Below are 25,791 nucleotides of genomic sequence, written 5' to 3'. Positions count from 1 at the left end.
GAGATGATTTGTCTGGCTTGAGGAGTAAGTTGATGTTCTTACTTGCTGTGTCCTTTTTGACATATCTTCCATTTATCAGCATTCCCAAAGTTATTACCAGAGTCAACCAAAGTAGATGAAATAGCACACCCAACACAATCCAAAGTTCAATCCATGGTGAAACCAGATAAGTCTTTTCCAGGGATGAAAAAGGTCTGTTGCTTTTTCTTTGAAAGTTCTTTTTACTGGCGTCGTTTCAGGCTCACTGGGATCCTCGGAAAATGTATCAAAGTTAATGAAATTGCCAGAGGCAGTTCTGTCAATTGTAGGGATTGCATCAGGATTCGTTGAAATCGCTGGAACCTCACGATCACTTGTTACATTTGTTTAGGCAGATGATACTTTGTTGTAGACAGGCGTTTCTTGATGAACTGTTATTTAGGTTTCAAGAGGTACAAGTTCCATAGCTTTGTCGCTTAGTCCTTCATTTCGCACTGCAGATTCATCAAAGGTGATGAGTCTCTCAGTTTGAACCTCTTGGATAGTAGCTAGATTAGGGCGTCGGCTACATCGGCGGAGTCCACTTGGCCTCCTGCTTATTATCGGCCACATGATGTGGTTTGGCCAGGTCGATGGACACAAATCTGTTCTCCTTTTTACCAGCAAGGGGCGGTAGTAATACTGCTCTTGATACGTGGATTGCTAGGACAGGTACTGGTTGTCTATAAGCAGGCCCAAATTCCTTCTTGTCTGCGATCTTCTCTCTGACTAGATCCCCAAGCTTAGGAATCCAGACATGCCTTGCTGGGACGGTCGGTTTCTCTTCAGTGGTGGTTGGCTTCAGGAACACATTACATTGTTTTGTTCTTATTTCATTTAAGTCCTGTAAAACAGCCAAACGGTCATTGATATCAAAGGGTTTTTGGTCTACCACTGAAGTTTGACAATCGAGGTCTGATACTAACATTCTGGTCCCAAAAAGGACTTCATATGGAGTGATACCCTCTAGAGAACTTCTTGGCAGATTGTTAAGACTACTTTGGACACTTAATAGATGTTTGACCCACCCGTCACCCGAGCCTAATACCCTAGCTGGTATAGATTGCTTTATGTCCCGTTTTTCCTCCACTACCGAATTTCCCTCAGGATGGAATGGACTAGAGTGCCGCAATTCAACGCCCAATTTGAGCATGGCCTCCTTGTAAGCTCGGGAGCTAAATGCAGGACCCTGGTTAGAATGTAGTGTGCCGACTGCGTATGTGCCGATAAAGACTCGCAAATCTTTTATAATAGTTCGAGTGTCAGCCGAGCGCGGAGGCCACATCCAAATGAATCTTGTCTTAATATTTGTGGGACCACATTTGTCCACATGGACGTCTACGTGTAGAAAGTCTAATGCTGTCTAACAATGGTGTCGGTACTGGGCTGGCAACACTGTAGTCAGGTATCTGGCGGCGTTCTCTGCTGCGATCTCTATTGCAGTGATGGCAGTTAATTGTAAATGTGCAAATGTGAGCATTCATCCCTGGCCACCAGTACGTCTCTTTTAATTCTAGCATAGACTTAGAGATCACCTGATGTATCAGACCCTCTCCCAAATGTGCTTCGTGTATCAAAGCTACTCTACATTTCCTGTTTGGTACCCTATCCCGACTCCAGGGATTCGAGAAAAAGGAACGGAGTTTGCATCAATTATATATGAGTATTTGAGTGGAAACTCATTAGGTAACGTTGATGATCAGCGTATATATCACATGAGTGTTTTGTAGTCCTTGTCGTAACTGAACTACTTGTTCCCAAAGCATTTTATGCTTGATTTTGCCACCTTTTGCATCTTTGTAACCGTTTTGAATCCAGTTTTGCAAGTATTCATTGTAAGATTGAACACAATAATACAAATCGCACACTATGAGTGTGGGGAATTTGCGATCTGTATTATCAAGTGCCATCTTGAATGCTCGTAGTTCAGCTCGCTGAGCTGTACAATCTCCTAGAGATTGTGTTTTAGTGACCATTGGTCAGAATTTGCCATTGCGCCAGCGACCTTTAACGAGTGTGCACGCCGCACTATAGACTTGTTTAACCCCCGTAGCGGGTTGAGCTGATCCGTCAGTATAAATTATACATTCATACTGCTCTAGAAGCAGAATTTCAGTCAGCAGAGGACATTCTTGTTCATATTGTAGAAAGGCTTGTGTTTTTAAATATGGATCAAAAATGTATTCAACGTCTGTTGCAGCAGGAGAATTAACCCATTGTATCCATCTTGGATGTAATGCTTTAGCGTTTGGAATGCTCGCTTTTGTCACTGCCTCTAAGGCGGGTACCGGAGTAACGACAATAATGCGCTTTCCCTGTGCGAGGGCTCTCTCTTTTGCTACTGCAGTTTGAACCGCTGTCAGAATTTTTTCTGGTGAAGTGAATTTAATTTCTGCTTGTGTGTACAAGTGTGATTTGTATGCTATTGGTACTTTTTCACCTACGTTAAAAGTTAAGTACCTGAATCCACATAGCCCTGGAATGATTCGGATCACTAAGTTGCGTAAGTTTACGCGTGTTTGCAAATGTTTAGTTGCTAACATGTCTGTTTGCAATAAACGCAAAATTTCTGTGTGTTTTTGTGTCCAATTAGTTGTTTTAAAATCAGGTTTGATTAGTTTGTAGAAAGGTGTGTAATTTAGAATGTATGTTCTACCGAAATTTAGGAAACCTAGTATCGACTAAATTTTTCAGCATTTTTGGAGGTTGGAGCAGCGCACATTTCTCTAGAAAGTTTGCTGCCAGCTTTTGCCTTCACTTGAAAGTTCATATCCTAGAAAGAGGACGTTTAAATTGGCAATTCTAGATTTTTGGAAATTGATTTTGTACCCTTCAGAGGCGAATCTCAATATAATTGTATTCATCCTGTTCAAGTGCCTATCCAAGTCATCATCTGTCAGATAGATGTCATCGACATATGAATGCTTCATCATCATAAGTTTGAAGTAACTCTGTTACCCTCGTTGAGAATAACCCAGGACTATTCTTGAATCCCTGTAAGAGACGACAGAAGTGACCCTGTGTCCTCATAATTGAGAAAGTGGTCAAATACCTACTTTCTGGTGCAATGTTTTGACAGAAGAAACTGTTAGAAATATCTAATGTGGTTTTATATTTTTTACGCACAATCTTATTCATGAATGCTGCACTGTGTGCATTTTGTACTGCAAAGGTTTTGCAACAAGAATTTAGATGTCTGTAGTCCAAAACTAGAGGATATGTATTGTCTGGGTTGGAGACAGGAAACAAAGGATTGTTCATGGACAAGGTGCATGTTTCAATCACCCCTTGGTATTCAAGTTGATCTAATATCTACCTGGCCTGTTTTTTAGCTTCTTGCTTAACTGGGTACTGCCTTTCTGCAGTTGGTTGATTTTTTTAACTGGATTTTATGGTGAGGAGAATCCTCATCCCATCCTACATGATTTTTTATATAATGCAGGTGCCTGGGCTACTGCCCATTTCCTGGCATAGGTATATTGTAAATGAATTGGAATGTGGTTGTAGAAGGCTGGCATAATGATTTATTCGCCATGTGGGCACTCCCTTACAAATTCTGGTGGCCTGTCTTGTTCAGCTAGAAGAATGTCATAACCCTTAGAAAGTCGCTCCCAAAAGAGTGCTCTCACTTTTCTTGGTATGTCTCCCTCCATCCGGAGTGTTACTTCATATAACTTATGTGGAGAACTAACCCTGGTATCTGCAGTTTCAACTTGAATACATTCATTCAAGTCCACTGTCTCCAAATGATACTTTAAGTTCTTGCGAGTTATGGTCACTTCTGCTGCGCTGTCCAACATTGTCCGAGCCCATTCCCCGTTCTCGAGTTGTGTCCTCAAGATCCTCAGCATGTCTGATTTTCAGACCTGCTATCTTCTTTTTGGTGAATTGAGGTTTCTTGCTTTTTTGAACGTGTTGATCGTCTTTGGACTTCACACGTTCTTTCCTTGTATTCTGACCGGATTTCTGTGACGAAGTCTGAAAGGTACGAAAGGAACGTGTATCAGTATCTTGATATCTATCAGGTTTTCTCAAATTATCCCTATTCCTGAGGGTTTACCTCCTTTCAGAGGGCTCCTTTTGAGGAGGACTACCTCTGGATTGAGAACGTTTCTCTTTAGAAATTTGTTTAGTGTTTTCCCACTTCTTTTTAGAAGGAGTAGGAGTGTTTTTAGTAAAGACCTTTTCAGGACTTTCATACAGTTGGGGTTTTACTGGTTTCCCTCCCAGACTATCTCTGCCTAATTCTTCATAGGATTTTTCAATTATTCTGGCCAGTTCTTGTGGTTGCTCAGTTACATCAAATTCCCTTAACTTTTGGCGGATCGCCACGGATGCTGCTTCACCTTTAATATTGGCTAATATTATTGTTGGGACCTGTTTGAAATCTTTCAGTAGTTTCATACCTAGATTTAAAGCAGGCTCTGCACCGTATTAATTTTGAATCTGTTTCAGGACATCTGGTATTAGCGCCATAGACGGAACACTGTGTGTTTTAGTGTAGATTGCAGCAAAGTCTGCACCCCAAGTGTCGCAGTCCTCCAGATGTGGTGCGATCCCCATTGGTAAATAGATTATTAAAATTCTGTGTTATCATGAGGGGTAGGTTTTGGAAATACTGCTTCGATTTGAGTCATTTTTTGAGCTATCCAGAATGGAATTTGTTCCGGTTTTGAGGGTAATTTACCAACGACTGAATGTAAAGTCTGTGGTGTCCTTTTATTTGTATTCCCCTGGTGAGGGGAGTGTTGTGGAATCAATATTGCTGGTTGGACTGTAAGAGTCCGCATGACATATTGAACCAATTGTCTATACATTTTTATTAGCTCTTTCAGTTGAGCTAGTAGTGCCACATCTGTCATTTCATTAATTTCAGGATGTGATGTATAGCTGGCTAAGACCGGCCATGTTGCTCCTGCTCTACCTAGTGGGCCGAGCCTGGTAATGTGAATAATATGTTTTAGGGCGCCTTTAAACTGGAGTGCATGCTCTTGGTAAGTTAGTGGAATCTCAATATCCTCAAAAGGAATGTATTCCCTGGTGGTTCATCTTCTTTGTAGAAGTGAAACACATGTGTTCTTGGATCTGCTTCAGGGAAAACTATCCATGAATAGAATACCTCTGTCTGGTGCTATTCATGTGCCTCTATCACAAAAACTGCCCTACCACCTCTTGCTGATAGGCCATTTTTTATAAGTTTTATAGTGATGACTTTCCTAAAATTTAGAAGTATGCTTATAGCATCCTCATCGGTTTCTTGGAAACCTGTATAGTTTAAAGCTTGTACGGCACCATCGCCTGTAGCTCCACCGGCTTCAGTGTTGTTGTCACTATCTGGCATTTTCTTGACTGAAAGTTTGCAGTGCAAGTTTCAAGGAAATAAAGATAAGGTGCACAATATTTTGGAACACTGTATCCTTCAACGTTAAACAAACCAAAAAGCTAATACATTAGATTTTCCGTCCTACTCAGCTATGGCGGATATTATCCTTTTACCCACTCCAGACGTCTATTTGAGTATTTACGAAAAAAGGGGTCTCTGAGAAAAGCACGACTGAGTTACTTTAGTATCTAGCGTTAAATTAGTGCCTTACCAAACGTTGGGCTCCATGTAGTGTAGTTCCTATATTCCCAATAGGCTCTGCGCATTGGAATAATATATCCTATAGATATGACGTAGATCTTAGGTCAGTAGGTCTCTATCCAATATACTAAACTTAATAGTGAGTGCCAGCTAGCTCAGAGGTCACTAAAAACTTTCTCGAATTCACAAGAAGGAATTAGTTTCTGACAACCGCATAAACATGACAACTTTGTTTCCCTGGGACTGCAATAACTATCTTCAGAGTCGTGGAAACAATAGATAAGTATTTGACTCAGTCAATCGTGTATGCTTCGTTTCTACACAGGGTGAACTGAAATAGAGAGACAGGCGTTTTAATAAAAAGGTTTATTGAACATTCTTCTTTCTCATGCAAGAGAGGTGAACTGCTACAATTGTTAGGCAGAATGCAAAGTATAATGCGTACAGTGTAAACAGTAATACCAAATAATACTGTAAGAGCATTGTATGATTTCTAAGCCATAGAAAAATACATACATAAATAACACAGGCTAAAATACTCAACTGGTGCTTCTAAAATACGCCTACCCCAATGTACCTAACCTAGGTCTAGTACGAGGGAAGAAGTGGGTATTGTTTTTTAGCATAGGTTTAGTTTTGCCAAGAATTTGCCAAAGGTTTCTCTAGGTTCTAATCAGCTCCATACCTTAGAATGAAGGAGGTCTGGTATCTCTGTCTCGGGACTCGATTTCCCAACTCCCGCTAGGGGAGTCAGAAACACTAGAGCTGGATTTCTCGGCAGAGGAGGGCAGCTTCCTGATCAGTGCGTCAGCTGGAGAGTCGGCTTCCTTCGACACTTGCTGTAGCGAGCTGCGTCGGGCAAGTAGGTCGTCGAACTGCACTGAACCACCGTACTTTGCTATAGCAAGTGAAGGTATATTTATACCTTGAGGGTGTTTAGAAATGACTTGTTTGACGTAGAATCGGGCATATGAACGTCATGAATGAACCCCTAGGGAATAGTTGTTCATTGTAAAGTAACTGAATTCTTGGAGAAATCAATATTCAAGCAAGGGGAAGTCCCTAACAGCTTAAGCTGGTTTTCCAAGAAATCGTTTGGTGAACGGATGGAAGTAGCCATGCCTGTATTTGGGTTGCATGGGCTATGTCTAAATAAGGGCTTAATTTATATGCTTATACAAGGGCAATGAGAATTGTACCTATATAAGGGCATGAAACGGGAAAATGCATTCGGAATCTAAAACGCCATACAACAACCTTCTGCAAGTAAAGATGGCACACTGCTGATAAGGGAGAGGAAGGACGAAGGTAGCCTCATGAATTCCAGGGAAGCATGCATATGACATTGGGAAGGATGTGTGCCAATACTGGAGTGAGATACAATGGGTGCCATTCCAGTGACACTAAATGTGCCCAAGCTTGGAAATCCACCATCCATTTATCCAGTGTCTTCCTTTAATGTTTGCATGCTCCTGGCAAAAATCAAGATTCTGAAAATGGATGTAGCTAGGATTTCTGCACAGGGTAGGCGGAGCACAAACTTTACTTCTGGTACCAGATGAATGGTGTGTGAGTATTCAGTTTCAGCATTCTTGCTGATGACCTCCATGCAATGAATTGCCTGCAATGCACAATCATTTGTATCTGCACAGGAAGGTTACAGAGCTATTTAATAATACCCTACTCCTCCCCTCATGTTTACACTGTAGTACCATTTGGGTTCATCCCCTTCACTGGCTTTCTGTCAGGATCCAGCTGAGTCATGATGTGCCCATTTTCACTTCTGGTTCACACGCCAGATGCCTCCTCCTGTGTGGTATTAGCCACTCCACTTCCTCACATTCTAACAGTGGTGTCTCTAGGAGGGATTTGTAGGGGCAGTCTACAACTTTCCATACTAAGGTTGCAGTTTCTACATCATATAATATATGATAGGATAGGTAAATATGCCAATTTGGGAGTAGCCAATTTCTACATGCTGTAAGGGTCAGAGAATATACACTGGACACTTGACAGAAGTGCCGCAGTGTGCATCACAAAAAAAACAGCAATAGAAATCAGCAAATACATGGGGGTGGCTATGCAAAAAGGGCATTCTCTCACAAGGTACTTTCTGGAAGACCCCAAAATGACTCTTCTTGACTTTGAAATACCAACTATTTATACATTCAAGTTATACATTTTTGAAGGGAGGCAAGCACTACATTAAGATAAGTACAAGTAAAAATGTTGTTTTTGACCACAGCTTTTAAGTAAGAATGTATGCAAATAAAACTTGTTTTCTGTGTTTTACTAACTGCCCATTTAGTTCACCCTTTTTATTTCTAATTTTGTATTGTGGAGTCTAAATTTGTGCCTAAATGGAGATGGTCTAGTTGGTGTCTCATAAAGAATAACCCCGTTGTTTGAACAACAGGTTTTATTGAAAGGTGTGTGACTTTGGACCTCGGTCTGTGATTATAAATGTAGGCACTCTAAGAAACCATTTACTTTTTCTAATACTTTTCATGTAAAGGGGTGAAGGTGCTAAATGTGTTTCCTAATGTAAACAGTTCAAATCTTTGAGGTTGCTCATAAAAGCATCATAATGAAATGAGGCACCAGTCCTGTATTTTTAACCATATTATGTACACATTATAAATTATCACTCTACTAATTTCTCATTTAAATTAGTCCCGTCCTCCGAATAAAAACAGAACAAGTATTCACCCAAATTCAGGAAGGACCTCAAGACCTGGCTCTTCGAATGATCCTCCACCCAGTCCAACCAGCAGCCCCCCTCCCCAGCGCCTTGAGATCCACATGGGTGAGTAGCCACACTTTACAAGGCTCTCATTGCTTGATGGTTGATTGTTATTAAAGCCAGACAGCTTGTATGGAAAGTCTGCACACTTTAAGTATGCTTAGGAGCTTTACCTGTTTATTATCAAGTTTTTTCTCTTTTTCTTTTACACTACATAAAGTACGCCAAGTCTACAGCAACTTGGTGATAAGTAGCTTTGAAAGGAAGGAAATAGGGCCTCAACATATTTAGAAATATATATTTTTGCTTTGAAAGTGCACATTTATTAAATCGGGTGATTGACACAATTGAGAGAGCAATGGTGGGGAGAGATCCTGGAAGCATGTTGTTACTTTCATCCCATATGTGATTGTCATTGGGACGTACTCACTGGAACTTTGTGCTGTTGTAGCCCATCATCTAGACCGCAAGACCATAATCCTCTGGACAAAGGAAGAACGCTAACATGAGTCACCTGTAGCGCTTAAGAGCACCTGCAATCCCCCGCAGGATGGGGCGCGCTCACTGGAACTTTGTGCTGTTGTAGTTCATCATTTGAAACGTAAGACCCAGAATCCTCTGGGCAAAGGAGCAGGGGGGGCGCTAACGAGAGTCACCTCAGCGATAATTCATCCCATTATTATTTCGAATTATACCCGTTAGTAGTTTTTGATTAGTCTACACTATTCATGCCCTCGATCCCATGTATTGACAAACTGTTTATCTTCTGAATTCTTTGAACCAACCAGGAGGACGAGGCAGGGTTACCCCCTTTCTCCCTTACTCTTTGCATTGAACCCCTAGTTGCAAAAATAACAACCAACTCTGAAATCCGAGGGATTTACATCGGCCCAGATGAACATAAGATCTCGTTCTCTGTGGACGACGTTTTATTGTCCGTTGCCTTGACCTGATACTCACTACAGGTAGAAATCAGACACTCCGAAATGATATCAGGCTTCCGGGATAACCTTAAAAAAACCTTTCTACTTAATCTGACGACCCCTCTGACGGAGATGGAGCATATTGCTTTGGCCTCCACCTTTCAGTGGGTCAAAAAAGAGATTAATTATTTAGAGATTAAGATTACACTCAGAGTAACGGATTTATACAAGGCAAATTACCCTCCCCTGTTAAGGCGATTGAAATTATATTTCAACAGTTGGACTCTGATGTACCTCACTTGGATAAGTGGCATAAATCCAATAAAATGACAGAGCTTCCATGCGTATTATATTTACTTCAAGGACTTGCAATTGAGGTTTATGGGGATTTTTTTCCACGGGCTGATCTATTGTAACTAGCTTCATCTCGCAGGGACACAGGGCTAGACTATCCCACAACCTGTTGTCTCACCTGAAGGAATCTGGAAATCTGGCATTGCTAGACTTACTAGCCTATTACAGGGTGACACAACTTCAAGTTATATCCGAATTGTCACTCAGGGCTTGAGATAAGCACTGGCTACAGATGGATAGGGTGATAGTGGGACAAACAATTTGTGATGTCCTATGAAAGCCCAGACAGGAACGTTCGAGCAACGCCTATTTTAGCAATCCCAAGTCCACCACTCTTAAAATATGAAACATCGTAAGTAAGTCACATGAACTGATGACTTTCCCCTCTCCATAAACGCCTATCCACTATAATACATCCTTTCCCCCAAGACCTACTTCCAGGCTCCTTTGATAGATGGCGGGAAGGAGGCTGTTTAAGTCTCCGGATTTATCTCATGGGTGGGACGTTTTAACATTCTAAAACTGCTGCTGTAATTTAAATCTACAAGCTTTGGAAATTTGTCATTACGCTCTGCTGCAGCTTGGGTTTTACAGCCACATGTACGACTCACTGCTACCAAAGAACTGCTCCCCATAGAACGGTATGCACGATCTGTGAGTGGGCCCCACAATGTATTTAATTTCTTTAAGAGCTCCTGAAGTCCACTGAGCACAGCCCTACTCCACATTATGTATCTTTCTGGGAACATACAATAGTGATCACTAGAGGATAAGCAATGGCGCACACTTTACTGTGATATCTCTAAGCATAATCACTCCTTGGGATTAAGGGAAGCATACTACAATCTCCTCTACGATTGGTACCGTTATTCTGAGAAACTTCAAAAAATATTCCCAAATACTTTGTACGTGCAGGAGAGGGTGTGGGGTGCAGGAGAGGGTGTGGGATGCCGGGAGACTTTCAGCATATTTGGTGGGATTGCCCCACTATTCAGCCCTATTGGAATGAAATACTGTCACAGAAAAAAGAGATTTTTGGCTACCTGATTCCTGGCCACCCAGAGTACTTACTTTTAGGTCTTGAGGATCCATCTTTAAAACACCAGACTCTGGGATATTTCGCTATTCTATGGCTTTGTTTAGGGCAGCCAAGAATGCCTTACCAGCAGCATGAAAGAAAGTAAACCTGATGCCCTGTCCATGTCCAAATGGTATGCCCCACCCTGGCTGGCCATTACAATGGAACGTATAGCTGACATCCTGGCCGATTCAAGGAAAAACTTTGATTAAATATGTGGCCTGTTGAGACAATTTCTGTCAAGAGGACTTCCTCTCTTTATTTATCACCCTGTGTAGCAGTGCTTCACCTCTTCCAGACATAAATCCTTCCACCCATACCTTTAATTTGCCACAGGTTAAACTATCTCACAAGAACACTCCCACCCAGGAGATGGAGCCCATGTGTGGGCCTCTTTGCTTTCAATGAATCTTCTTTGCCAGTTGTTGTGTTGGTTGAGTTTTATTGATTGTGTTTTTCTTTTTACATGTTTCTTAGCTGGGTTGCTTTACTTACAAGGGAAGGTACTTTTATTGGTAAGTTAGCAACACTGGATGATTGATATATTGTTTCAAATGGTGTGTACATTCTTCACAATGTCAGCCAAATCGTTTTGACAATTTGGAACGGTTAGTAGCTCATATACGCTGTTGTCTTCAAGTATTAACAACAGTGTAATGATGACTCTTTGTACCTTTTAAAATCTAATAAAGGAAATGTATCAAATACATCAACTGGGGGAAGAGCCTCGGGGGCAAATTCATCTGAAAGCCATCAACTGGAAAAAGGTAGTGCCCAGGGTATGGACGCAACCAATAAGCGGACAACACTAATTGTTAACCTGAAGTTGCTAAAGTACATACAGGAGGATCTAACAGTGCTCAAACGAAGGTGAATGCGGGTGCCAATAGATCAAATGAGGAGAAGAAAGGCCCAATGGAAGGTGCAAAATGAAAAGCACATGAGCAGGTCCAGTCAGGTGTAACCTCCACTGTTTCCATCCATTTAACTAGATCCGCTGATTGGACGAGTAATGAAAAGCAAAGGACAAGTAAAGTAAGTATTATGATTGAAGTAAAAAATTAAAAACTGAAATCTTAAATCTTAAATCCCTCATGGGGCTACATAAAGGTAATAATGTGAATTCAGTGGTCTTTTCTGGTTCTGATATAGGCAGTAATGGTTTAATAAATAATGTTGAAAGGGTACAAGAAACGGACCTAAGGACAAATACTTCATACAACTATAATTCAGTACAAGTCAATCAACCCAGTAAGGGGGCCATCATAGTGGACAATAATCATTAATAACTGTTAGACAATGTGATATGGATTTGTCAACTATACATAAGGAGGCTAGAAAAGCTAACCATTCTAATGCTGTGCTTTGCCAACTGAAGGGAAGTAACCCACCGTGAATGCATCTTCCTCCTGAATCCACACCATACGTCATGGTGATTAGAAATGTCCATTACAGAAACTTCTGAGTCACTAAAAAATAAGCGTATTCATTGGTTAACGGACTATACTACAGACATAAATTATCTACACAGAGAAGTGATTTTAGTGAATGCGGGTGGCTTGGATTAGGAGTAGTTCAAAAGACTGTGATGGTGACTGTATAATTATCAGTTGCTGTACCTCCGAACATGTTCATTCTGTCTTACAATCAGCTTACTATAATAACCAAACACAGAGGGGTGCCTAACTTGTACCATTAAGGTTTTATTTTTAAATCACACAATAATGGAAGCAGAATCAGACAGAGACCTGACCCACTAGACTATAGAATGTGCCTAGTATGATCTCAGTCGGATTTCCCACTTTTCAATTGTTTTGAACCTCTCTGTGAGAAGTTGGTCTGGTATTTGATGTCCACTAATTAAAGTGGGCACCTTGCACCAGTCCAAACACCCCTTATGGTGATTTAAGAGGTCAAAGATAACCTTAGAAAGCTATCCAAGTGGTAACTGTGGAGAGCAGTCTTCAGGCTTAGTCTTGAATGAATGTTAAGCAGCTTGTTTTACCAGAATGCAACCTTAATGTATTGGTTAAATGAAAGGAGAACCACACAGTAGTTATGAAAATATGTATTTATTATTACATCACACCTTAAAAACCTCACAGTATCTGCTAAACGCAGATAAACACAAAGTAGACAATAAGGAAGCACAGAAACAAACGTAAGTAGCACTAATACACAGTGGGCTTCAGGGGGAGACCAAACCATATACTAAAATAGTGGTATAAGAAGCACGACTTGAGTCAAGACAGTATCTAGAGGTTGTAGAATCGCTGGGACACCAAGGAACCACCCAAGGTGAGTAAGTAGGGACCCCACGGAGGACGGGTGCAGTGTTAGAACACGACTGCGTGTTACGTACAATTCAATGGGAGAGTCACAGTTGCAGTTTTAGTGTTCAAGGACCCTTCCCAGTGGATTACGCAGAAACCATTTAAAACATTGAAGGTTGGAGAGCCACCCTACCTGTGGATGCAGAAGTACCAGAGTTACCTATCCCAGGGAAGCCGGCTGCATAGGGTCGAAGTGTTGTCAGAAACCGTTCGTACTCAATGGAAGTCTTCAAAGAAATGCCACTGCTGGAAAGAAGAAAGTGTCCGGTGGAACCCACAGGTGGATTCTTGAAGGAAAGAACCTAAAAGCAGAGGGGACAGAGTCTGGGTCACTCAGGAGTGACCAGTGGCTTGGTAGACGAATGCCCTCCGATGTCGGTGCTTCAGGTGCGAAGAAGGAGACCTTGACTCTGCAGCCACGGGGACCAGGAGACGTCAAAGACAACCAGGAGCTGGATACAAACTGTCTCACGATAGATGTCGAGTGCTGAGGGGTCGATGTCTGGCGGGAGCACAAACAAGCCTTGGCAGCGGTAACCCACGAAGAAGGTTGAGAAAGGTCAGGGTCTGGCCCAGCAAGGACCAGGAGACTCACCACAGCAAGGGGAGTCAGGACATGGCTGGAGCAACCAAGGGAGCCCAAGATAATCAGTGTTGTCCCTCAAATGAACCCACAGGCCGAAGGAACAGGAGTCGCGAGGGGACCTCTAGCAGTTTCCCAAAGTCACCGCTCGCAGGGCACAGAGTGCGAGGAGGCCAAAGTCCCTTGTAAGAAATGTGTGCAGAGGTTGGGGCTATCAATAGCCAAATGCACTTAGTTGGGGAACGCCAACAAGCATATGCAGTTGCAAAAGTACGAGGTGCACAGGGTTCGGGTTATGCGGTCCCCACGAGGGATACTGGTCTCAAACCTGGTGAGAAAGCAGCTCAACCTCAAGGAACCTAGGAACCCACCTCCTGTGTTGCTGTAACCTTCGGAGTCCGCAGGAGCTCAGGATCAGCAGACTGGTAAGTTGTGTTATGGTGCCTGCGAATGCAGAGGAGCGGCTCCTTCGCCCCCAAGGGAGATACTTCGAATGTCCTTGATGCTCCACAGGTCCTGCACAGTGCCTGTATGGTGCACAGGAACAGACGATGCTTTGGATGGAGAGGGAGACGAACAGGGACTGGAAATACCGGGCACTGGGCAATCCCCCAGTAGGCCGGAAGGGGTGGGGCTGGTTTCTTTACAGGGGGGGGCGGTTTTGTTACTGGGGCTGCCGATTTTGGAAAAATCGTCCCCCAGCAACAAAATCAGAGCACGTCCTGCTTCCAGGCCTGTGGCAGCATGAGTTTTCAGCAGGAATCCGGCCCTGGAGTGTCCAACAGCAAAAAACACACGCAGTATAAATAATATGATATTATTTATACTGCATGTCTCAGGTGCACTCTGACCCCCTCAGTGGCAACATTTGAGGCAAAAAATGAGGCCTAGCCCAGGGCAATAACCTCGAGTACTCCAGAGACAGAAAGAGAGAAAATGTCTAGTGGAAAAATAAGCATAAACAAATGACATCACAAAAGGGGGAGACTGAGGACTGCAAAGCCCGTAGACATTCCTTATTATTTCATACTGAAAACTGGAGCAAAATATTGGCATCAAAGCCTTCATTTAGGGCTGATGGTTGTGACAGCCAGGCAGGATAGTGATCACAATGTTCTTGTACTTACCCTAAATGCCATTGGATAAATAATTTCAGAATCCACTAATGAACCCCCTCGGTGGAGCGACATGGCTCATTCTGAAGAATCTCTTGCAGAGGTTTATAAAGTGGTGGCATATGGCTTAGAGGTAATAGAGTTGATGGGTTCCTCTGAATGTAACTCATATAAACTTTGGGTTCTTCATGAACAAATGACAGTCACCCTACATAACATGCTTTATATCTAGGCAAAGCAAAGGGTACTGAAAACACAATATCCAACCTGGTCCAATAATATCGGTAGACTGGCCAGAAAGGCATTATCTAAGGCCCTCCAGCGTTACGGTCAGTCCATTATTTAGTAACCTTACGCACTTAGCCTGGAATTGTGTGACTATACTGAAATATTGGGAGGAGGTGTTCCGTATTTTTAAGCTGAATATGTAACAGATCAATGCAATTTTTTTTATATGGATGAGGCTAATTTGTTTACTGATGTTGAATATGCAATGTTATATGCTGTACACTATTCCCCTTCTCCCTTTTCTGGGAAAGATCTTAGAGACCTATGTAACTTGGTGTCTGAGCACTTTCATTGAGAATTCATCTTTCTTGGACCCCCAACAGGCTGGTTTCCGCCCCCTCCATTCCACCGAGGCGGTGATCGCGGCAGTCATGGACACTTTAAGAACAGGAGCTGACAACAACACTCCCCAAGCCCTTGTACTGTTGGACCTGTCGGCGGCTTTTGACACGGTCGATCACACCATACTGATGGACCGTGTCACCAACGCCGGCATTCAGGGCGTAGCCCTTGACTGGGTTCGATCTTTCCTTCAAGGCCGCTCCCAGGCAGTCCACCTCTCCACTTTTTCTGATCCTCTTTCCCCCCTCTCCTGTGGTGTCCCTCAGGGCTCGGCTCTATCCCCCCTTCTTTTTAATTTATACATGCAACCCCTTATGGTTTCTCTCCGCCACTCCCCTGCCACTATTTATAATTACGCAGACGATCTGCAATTGATCTTTCCTTTGGGTACCTCACCTTCTTCCCGCACTAATTTCCAAACCATTATGCTATACATCTCCGATTGGATGGCTCACAGCCAGCTCAAGCTGAATCCGTCTAAGACGGAACTTGTTCTGGTGGGTGGCCCGACCAATCCCTGGGATGACAATTACTGGCCCCCCTCTCTTGGCATCCCCCCTCGCCCGGTCAGCTCTGTGAAAAGCCTTGGAGTGGTCATCTCTGAAGATCTATCTATGAAATCGCAGATCTCGGCTGTAACATCTTCCTGCTTCTTTCAGCTGCGCAGGATTCGTAAGATCTGTCGATTTCTTACCAGAGAGGCACTCATATTAGTCATCCTGGCTTTGGTCATCTCCAGGGTTGACTTTGCAAACATCCTATATGTGGGGATTCCTGCCTACCAGCTCCAAAGACTCCAACTAATCCAGAACCAGGCCGCACGCTTGGTGTTCCACCAACCCAAACACCAGCATGTTTCCCCTCTTTTGAGGAGCCTTCACTGGCTTCCAGTGGCCAAACGGTGTTCCTTCAAACTCGGATGCACTATTTTTAAATCTCTTCATAACCGTGCACCCGCTTTCATCTCCTCCAAGCTAAAGCGGTATCTCCCAACCCGCAATCTCCGCTCCTCTGCTGACAATCTTCTGTGCATTCCATCCAACCGCCGTAAGAAACATGGCGGCCTGCGCTTCTCTTTTCTAGGTCCTTCCTTTTGGAACTCTCTCCCTTCCTCCTTTCGTCACTGCCCCTCCTATGAGCTTTTCCGAAAGACCTTAAAAACTTATCTCTTCAAAGCTGCCTTTGAGTAAACCACCTGCCCTGGTCCGCTATGTCTATTATGAGCGCCAAGAAACCGTTTCGGTGTACGTGCGCGGTATAAGCTTTTTAACATAACACATAACATACACTATGGAAACTAATAAAAAACATTTTTTTTAAAAGAGTATAGACTAAGAATGGAACAGCAGTCTGCGGGGTATAGCAAAATTGCACCGTTCTACCTCAGCTTGACCATTAGTCTAGTGTTTCAAATATATACTCAACAAGTTTTGGGATCAGCCCTGTATGGGAACAAGCTCTTGGTTTTTAAGAATACGTTCATTTTGGAGGCTGTAGAAAACTGTTTGGTTGTTGACTAACCTTCCTGTCAGAACTCCACTAATTCCCATAAGATTAGATCAGGGCCTCAAATCTATTAAACAGAAAGTTGGGGTAGGCCACTATTATACTGGTGAAGAGTATGGTAAACCCCATAGCTGACCTCCTATGGAGGCGAGAGCTGTAACTACAGACTTGATAAAGTCTAGGTATGGGCACTGGCAACAACAGCTACTGATTGGGCATGTGGCCCATGGACACCTATCCACCTCCTTCCTAACTCATAAGGACGAATATATTAGGGAAGGTTTCCTTTACGAGCTCAAACCCCACAGGGAAAAGCAATTATGCTTGGAAGTTTAGACGTGGGACTTTACCAATCTATACATTCACCTCTAAATTAAACCAGACTCCATCAATAATTGATACCCGGTGTCCATCCTGTAAGCCAGATGATGAAACAGTAGATCATCTGCTCTATTTTTGCTCAGAACATATAGGAGCACTGAAGAAATAGATAAATCTTTTATGCCATAGGGATTATAGAGAGGGGTCTAGAATCTTGAAGAGCAATACTCCGTGTTTAATTGTTTTTGCCGAATCTTGTTATTTATTGGCAGTCTGGATAGTGAGGAAAAAAAGACTTCAGGAAAATTGTTTATTGGTTACATCATAGTCAAGCCCAATCCGACATATAGGAACCTACAATTGGTTTAGCACTGAGGCGAGTCGGTCACCATAAAAGAGTTTATAGTAAAGTTGGTGGACTCAATGTAGGAAGCTAGCTCTGTATATGGTATACCACTAGGTGGTTATACCGTCCAGAGATTCCCCCAGAAGTGTACAGGGCTCAATGCAAACCAGAAATTCTCTATTTATGGCAGTGTGGGTGAGAATCCTCAGGTCCAACATAAAGGAGAGTAAGACATTTATTATGCACACAATGACCAATAAATGATACACCACTCAAAAGGAGATCCACACCAATTTTATAAGAATAAGCTTAGTTTGAGGTTTATTTTAAGACCAAGATCTTCCCAAAAAGGTATGTATGTTTAAAAAAAACAAAAAACTTTAGTCTTTCAAAAGTTGACAGAGCAATTTTCAAACTGTTCAATGTTAACCTATGGGGGAAAACAACAATGCGGTTTCATGGGTAAGTACCCAACCTATAGTTCCCATCTTCAGGGATTAAGGTCAAGCAGAGGGCAAGGTTCAGCTAAGCACAAAGTCTGCTTCACCAGCCGCACAGGGGCAGCCATGTGCAGAGGTCAAATTCGAAAGTAGGCCCAATGCGTTTCAATGGAGACAGGGCGGCTTGAAACCACTCTGCTTGAGGGTAAGTAAATTGGTTGCAGGGCCCAAGCTTCGGGGGTTAGAGCAAGCACAGGGGGCCACAAAGCAGCACCAAACATGCACCTGTCAGCGGCACGGGTGGCTGAATGCAGAGTACAAACACAGCGTCGGGCGCCCAATGCTTTCCAATGGAGAAACTTGGTTGGACAAACACGCTGCAGGCGTTGAACCCGAGGCTGCATGAAGGGAAGCAGTAACAACAGAGGTAAGTTGCGATGCTGTAGGTCATAGGGACACCGTTGGTTGAGATCACCAAGGCCTAGGGGCTTTGGGTGCAGGGGTGTCATTTGATGTCAGATTTTTCTTACTGGGTCGGTCATGATAGCGGGGAGCCTCTGGATTCAGATTGCAGGTGTCTTCATGGAGTCCAGGAGGGGATCAGCCAACGCTGGACTTGAGGTCAAAATCGCCGGGGAACCTGTTCTGGATTGGTGGGCACGCTGGACAAGGGCCAGAGGCATTAGGTGCAGACTGTACAGGACTTGTGGCTCTGGAGGACACCAGAGTCCTTTGTGTAGATTTCTTTGGGACAGGTCCGCTGTCCTCTGGAGTTCTGGTCTTTATCAAAGGTCAGGCAGTTTTCCTCGGGTTCTGGAATTCGCTGGCTGGAGGACAGGCATTGTCTTTTTTGCAGGGTCTTTGAAGTTGGAAACAAGCTGGTAGGGCTGGGGCCAAGTCAGTAGGCGTCTTCAGGTTTAGCTGTTTGACGTCTTCATCATCTTTCTTCAGCATTAATAGTTTCATAGTCTGGGTGAGCAACCCAAATACTACATTTAGGAACGTTTTAAGGGAGTGACAGGTAGGGCCAATTGGTAATGTACCTGGGGTGTTTAGATCCTCAATTAAGTCACCCTCCTGTGTGAGAGGGCATAGTTCTAACCCTGACTGGAGGAATCCCCCCATTTTCAAAATGGCGGGGACTGAAAGATGTGCTTCACCTCGCCTCTTACACCTTAGGGATGGAGTTGGCAGAGGTTGGCACACCTCCTATTCTTCCTAGCTTTAACCGCCGATTTTCCCGCCCTATGTTATGTTATGTTAAGGGTGGTCTTATAGAGCGCTCAGCTACTCGGGCAGAGTGTCCCGGCGCTATACACACCTGCGGGGGCTTGGTCGGAAAACACATGGAACTACTGTCCAAACAGCCAGGTCTTAAGCTCCTTCCTAAAGGAAAGCAGGTTGTCTAGCTTCCTGAGGGAAAGAGGCAATCTGTTCCACAGTTGAGGCGCAAGGAGTCTGTATGAACGTCCCCCAATGCGAGCTCGTTTGGTTGCAGGAACAATAGCCAGCGCTTGAGAAGCGGATCGCAAGGAGCGGGAAGGATGATAGAAGCACACTCTTCTCCTTAAATAGAAGGCACCGGTGCCGTGAAGAGATTTAAACGCCGTGATAAGAGTCTTAAAGTAAATGCGTTTGCGCACCAGCAGCCAATGGAGTGAATTTAAAAGAGCAGAGGTATTAGACCTTTGGCTGAGGCCAAAAATGGCCCTTGCTGCCGAGTTTTGAACAGAATGTAGACGGGTGAGAACATATTCCGGGAGGCCTAGATAAAGTATATTGGCATAGTCCAGCCGTGAGCCGATCAAGGCCTGTACAGTGATCCTCCTGTGGGCAGGTGACAAAAAGGGAAGACATTTCCATGATAGTTTTTTAGGAGGCCAAAGCATTGGCCAACTACACTGAGAATCTGGGGTTTAAAGGTCAGACCATTGTCAATTTTAACACCCAAATTTTTCGCCATAGAAGTAGCAGACGATGGAGGATACATATCGGCGGCCCACCAGGATCTCCAATTCGCGTCGGGGAGACAGCCGAAAAAAAGGACCTCTGATTTATCAGAGTTGCATCTGAGTTGATTCAGTTGGAACCACGAGAAAACAGCCTCGAGGCAGCTCCTAATGTTATCGCCGGCGAAGTCTGTGTTTTTATCACAGGTAAAAAGAAGCTGCGTATCGTCAGCGTAGGAGACAATCTGGGCTCCATAAGACTGGACTAAATCAGCCATGGGGGACATGTATATATTAAAAAGAGTGGGACTCAAAATCGATCCCTATCGGACCCCTACCATCAGCGGTGGAACTGAAGCTGTGAAGGGAGGGGCCCAAATTAATTGTTGCCGACCAGAAAGAAAGGACTCGAATCAACTGAATACCGTCCCTCTCAGACCAATCTCCTGGAGTCTTGAAAGAAGACGGTTGTGAGGGACGATATCAAAAGCCGCCGACAGGTCGAGTAGAACCAGCATCGCCTTCCCTCCGTTGTCCAAAACCTCCTTGATAGACTCAGTAACCTCCAACAGTGCCCTCTCCGTACTCAAGTTAGAGCGAAACCCAGATTGAGTGTGATGGCGGATATCATGGGTTTCAAGAAAATTCGAGAGGGAGGAATGGACATGTTTTTCCACAATTTTAGCAAAAGCAGGGAGTAACAAAATAGGTCTATAGTTAGAGTGTGCGAGGGGATCCAGATTAGGTTTTTTTAGTAAGGGAAGGATATGAGCCTTTTTCCAAGTACTGGGAACAGTGCCGGTTTTAAGAGAGGAATTAAGAACCGGATTAATGATAGGATTGATAATGTGTGCTATCTTGGCAAGGAACTTCGCAGGACACGAATCCGAGGGAGAGCCAGACTTTAATTTAGACAGTAGCTCCAGTGATGTTTGTGGGGAGAGGGGAGGAAAAGTCGAGAGCATGTGGCTCTTGGGGAGAAAAGGAGGTGCGGGGAGGTTTAAGCCAGAATCACTTATTGAACAAGTTGGCGTGAATGAGGCCTGAATGTTTTTGATTTTGTTGGCAAAAAACTGGGCAGTTGTTTAATCCAGAGTTCCAAGGGTGAAAATTTAGATATTAAGGTAGTAGGGGAAATGAATTCCTTAACTATTGTAAAAATGTCCCTGCTAATGTTGGCTGCTGATTCAATTCTTTTAGAAAAATTAGATTTTTCCTCGGTAACAATGTCTTTATGGTAGATTTTAATAAGTTCCTTACATGCCTCTTTTGATGAAACATCATCATTTTTACGCCAGGCTCTCTCGGCTTTCTAACAGAGTCTTCTACTATCATGTAGCGCAGGGGTGAAGGTGCAGAAGCACAATAGTTTCTTTTCAAGCGGGTAGAGAGAGGTGCTAGCTCATCGAGACGTTGCTAGGACTGCAAGAGAGCTAAGTCATTGGCCAAATCACCTGTTAGCTGGCAAGGATGCATTGCAAGAGACTGGGCTAGCATATCAGGAGAAACACGATGATAAGAGCGAGTGGCAGTTGGCTGTGAGCCAGAACCAGTACTGGCAGCTTTAGTCACACTCAGGATGTCAAACTTCAATAAGTAGTGATCAGACCACACCAGAGGTAAAGGAGGGGAAGAAGTGATGGGGATCGTTGAAAAAAATGTGGTCCAAGATGTGACCTTTATTGTGAGTGGCTGTAGAAATGGAAGGGATCAAACCAAATGGACTTGTAACATCCAGAGGTTTTATGGAGTCTGCTGCATCTGCCACGTCCATATGGATGTTAAAATCACCCTGAAGCAAACAGTGCTTAAATTGAATAATTATTGAGGAGATAGCAATATGAAGTTCGTCATGAAAGGAACTAACATGACCAGGCGGTCTATATAGCAATAATCCGGTGCACGAATGGTGGGGTGAGAACGACAGACAAAAGCCAAGTGAGTCCACCCCGTGAATATCCTCCGTAGGGACGACTGAGCAGGAGTAGCGGCTGTCCACTACAATTGCGGCTCCTCCTCACTTGCCCACATCCCGGTCTCTCCTCAGTATATAATAATTTTGAGGGAGAGCATTGGATATGTCAGGACTAGAGGAATCTCCTAGCCAGGTCTCTGTCAGAAATTGGACTCGGTTAGTAAATTAAAGAGATCAAGGGCATGTTTACCCAGAGACCGCGTGTTGAGTAGCATGCAAGAGTAGTTTTTTGGTGGCTTCCCCTGGTCATCCCAGAATCAGAGGGGTCTAAAGAGCAAGGGGTGTCCTTGCTGGGTGGTACGATGTAAAGTGTCCATCCACAGCTAGTGCAGCATGAATTGCCCTTAGGATTGGTAGGGAACACAGGACAGCAGCAGCCAGTATTTCCCCTTAGAGTTTTTAAATAACTAGAATCATACCTATGCACATTACCAGAAATAGTGGCTATGGGTCCAACCACCGGCCGGCCCCCGGTGCCTCCGGGACGCTGCGGGCGCAGACGGGCTTACCTTAGGTGCACCTTCGGCGCGCATGAGGCGCGCCCGCTGCACTCGTCCGCTGCACGTCCTCGGAGGCATTCGGAAGAAATAGTGGAGAGGAAGTGAGTCAGAGGGCGCTAAAGACTAGCGTGCTGACCCCAGTTACACCCAAGATGGCGTCCCGCTGGAAGCAGCGTTTTAACCAGAGTGCTAAGTCAGGTAGGGCTAAATATTAAAAGACTCACTTCATTGTCAGCGCAACAGCAGTTTAGACAGTAGCTTCAATATCACACTGTCACAAAATTTAAATTAAACAATAGCTTCAATGTCATACTGTAAAATTAAGCAGTAGCTTCAATGTCACACTGTCACAGAACAATTAAAAATCAGAGCACAGATCGCAAGCGTATCGGCTAAACTGGCGCGCTCGTTCCCAGCTGAGCCTCAGGAACAGGTCTGTGGGGGGGTCTAAACTGGGGGCTGTCATCTGCTGCTAGCCGCAGAGGCTGGGGTTTGCATTACAATGGCAGCAGCCCATTTTCTCACACTCGATTTGAGATTCTAATTTTCCTGTTTGGTCTACTTCTGTTATCTATTACAGATCCTTGCTGCTTTGTGTTATATATATTGGAATAACACCATGGGCCCGATTAACAAAAGTAATCTGAGACAAAATCCTAACTTTACGACTTTCGGTATGTAGTGTAGTTCCGATATCCCTGATAGGCTCTGCACATTGGAATAATATACACTACAGTTTTGACATAGGACTGAGGTCAGTATGTCTCTATCGAGTACATTAAACTTAATTACTTGTGTGTGCCAGTTAACTCAGAGGTCACTAGAAACTTCTCAAATGAACAAGAAGGGATTAGTTTCTGACAACCGCATAAACATGACAACTTTGTTTCCCTTAGAGTCGGAACAATATCTTCAGAGTCATGGAAACAATAGATTACAGTTTCACTCAGTCAATCGTGCATGCTTCGTTTCTACATAGTTGCACAGAAATAGAGACAGACGTTTCAATAAAAGGGCTTATTGAACAGTCTTATTTCTCATGCAAGAGATATGAACTGCTACAATCGTATGACAGAATGCAAAGTATAATATGTACAGTGTTAACAGTAATATAAAATAATACTGCAATAGCATGGCTTGTAGCTATGACATATATCAAAATACATACATAAATAGCACAGGCTAAAATACTCAACTGGTGCTTCTAAATTAATTCTACCGCAGTGTACCTAACCTAAGTCTAGTACGAGGGAAGCAGTAGGTGTTGTTTTAGCTATAGTTTAGTTTGGTTGTGCCAAGAATTGCCAAAAGTTTCTCTAGGTTCTAATTAGCTCCATACCTTAGAATGAGAGAGGTTGGTATCTCTTTCCCGGGACTCGATCTACAACACCCCGCAAGGGGAGCCAGAAACACTGGAGCTGGATTCTCAGTGAGGAGGATGACAGCGTCTGGTCAGTGCGTCAGTTGGGGAGTTGACTTCCTTCGGGACTTGGTGTGGCACAAGGCGTCATGCAAGTAGGTAGCCGAACCGCACCGTGCCTTGCCATAGCAAGTGAAGGTATATTTATACCTTGAAGGTGTTTAGGAATGCCTGTATTGACCGACAAGTTGGGCATATGAACGTCATGAATGAACCCCTAAGCAATAGATGTTCATGCATAATAAATGAGTTCTTGGAGAAATCAATATCCAGGCAAGGGGAAGTCCTAAAGGCTTAAGAGTCTACTTTTCCAAGAACTCGTTGTGACAAAGGGTATCTGATGTAGTTGACCATGCCTGTATTTGGTTAACATGAGCAATACCTAAATAAGGGCAATGTGAATTGTACCATATAAGGGCAAGAATCGGTAAATCTATATACGGTATCTAAATCGACACACAACACCCACTCCACTTTCGTATGATCGACATTACTAAATCCTAAACATGTTTAAACATATCTAAAATATATCTACACACGAAGTGCTAAAAACATGTCAAAAATACATTGTAAAATGTATTTAGAACTGGTTGTAAGCATAAAAATGCCTTGGTGCTGTACATATTAAAGCAATGTTTCATTCTAAGCATATGTTGACATTTGAAATGCAAATTGAATGAATCATGAAAAATATATGAAATGGCTCGCAAATACAGAAGAAAAAAGGCCGAAACCATTTCATGACAGATTACATAAAGCTGTTTGTTTGTGGACAAGGTCATATATTATCTCTGGAAGTATTCAAAGAATTATTGTTCTCTATGAATAGTTCTACTACAAGCAGATTACTTTGTGCCAAAAATTAAAAATACAAATTTGGAGAAAAAAATGAATCATAGGAAAACGTTTCAAATTTAGTACCTTGTTTTGAAAATGAAGGTCCATTTCAGAGTCTCTCAGTACAAAATCAAAAGTCAGTGTTAGGGCTTGGAGAAAACATGAAATCTTCTATGTCCGTAAACAAAAAGTAATCTATTATTGTAGGTGAAAGTTGGATTACCTTGTTTAGAAGATTAACCTCACATAGATGAGAAGTATCACCTTCAGCATTGGTTGCATCAGCAATGTTCTTATCGGATGTTACCTGCGCGCCTTTTGTTCCCTCTCGTACCTCAGCAGTTGCATTTTTCGTCTGTGAGATCTCAATGAATGCCATCATCAGAATTGGTAGCCGCTGGGGGCAACACAGCGCATGGGCCGTTACAGGGTCCAGCAGAGTAGCACCATCCGTTGGCATGACTGATGGGAGTGTGAGACAGATGTCTAGCACACATTATTCGCCGCAAAGCAGGCAGTGTAGAACAGGTAAGATGCAATCTTGCCAGATTGGTCTAAATGACAGAAACCATGTGGTATTTAATTCTCGTAGATGAGGTAAACCCAAAATTTGAATGATGCGCTCACGACACTTCATCTCCTGCAGAGCTCTCTCCACGGTGAATTGGGTGTTACTGGTGATTTGACTTGGTAGCAGTAGGAGCATTTAGGAGTAGTAAAGTTATGATTTTGTCTCAGTTAAACTTAAATTTTACTTAAGTTAAACATACGACCAAAACTGAAACAAAATCCTATCTTTACTACTCCTAAATGCCCTTTGTGAATACCAAAAGTCATAAAGTTAGGATTTTGTCTCAGATTACTTTTGTGAATCGGGCACCATGTCTCTTCATTGTCACGTGCCAGCGAGGAATCTCTATCTTGAGTAGAGTTGTGCTTAGGAGAGCTTTTGTATTTTAACAAGGCCCCTTAGTATTGTTACTGGTGCTTGCACACGATTTACAAATATTTATTATTAACTGATTTTTTTATTTTAATGAAGTGTTTAGTGGCTTTATAGATTTTAAATTTCTTTATTTTTAATATAATTAATTTTTGCAAATAGAATATAAATGTGATGGATTTGGTGTATACCT

The 25,791-nt window shown here is 43.2% G+C and overlaps 1 protein-coding gene across 2 annotated transcripts in view; it reads right to left on the bottom strand.

Moving 5' to 3' along the window:
- The window catches only part of C12H16orf46 (chromosome 12 C16orf46 homolog), a 105,816-nt gene that overhangs the window by 37,263 nt on the left and 42,762 nt on the right, over window positions 1–25,791 (bottom strand). Inside the window, exons 1-2 of one of the 2 annotated variants that reach the window (XM_086946442.1) lie at window positions 24,879–24,987; window positions 12,092–12,169 (exon numbers count right to left, since the gene is read on the bottom strand). The gene's annotated coding sequence lies outside the window, so the exon portion shown is untranslated. Of the gene's footprint in view, window positions 1–12,091; window positions 12,170–24,878; window positions 24,988–25,791 lie in introns of those variants that run through there. The other variant, XM_086946441.1, reaches the window with a different exon arrangement.

The sequence above is a fragment of the Lissotriton vulgaris genome, chromosome 12 (assembly GCF_964263255.1).
Source record: "Lissotriton vulgaris chromosome 12, aLisVul1.2, whole genome shotgun sequence".
Taxonomy (NCBI): Eukaryota; Metazoa; Chordata; class Amphibia; order Caudata; family Salamandridae; genus Lissotriton; species Lissotriton vulgaris.
This window is presented reverse-complemented; position numbering and strand designations above follow the sequence as displayed.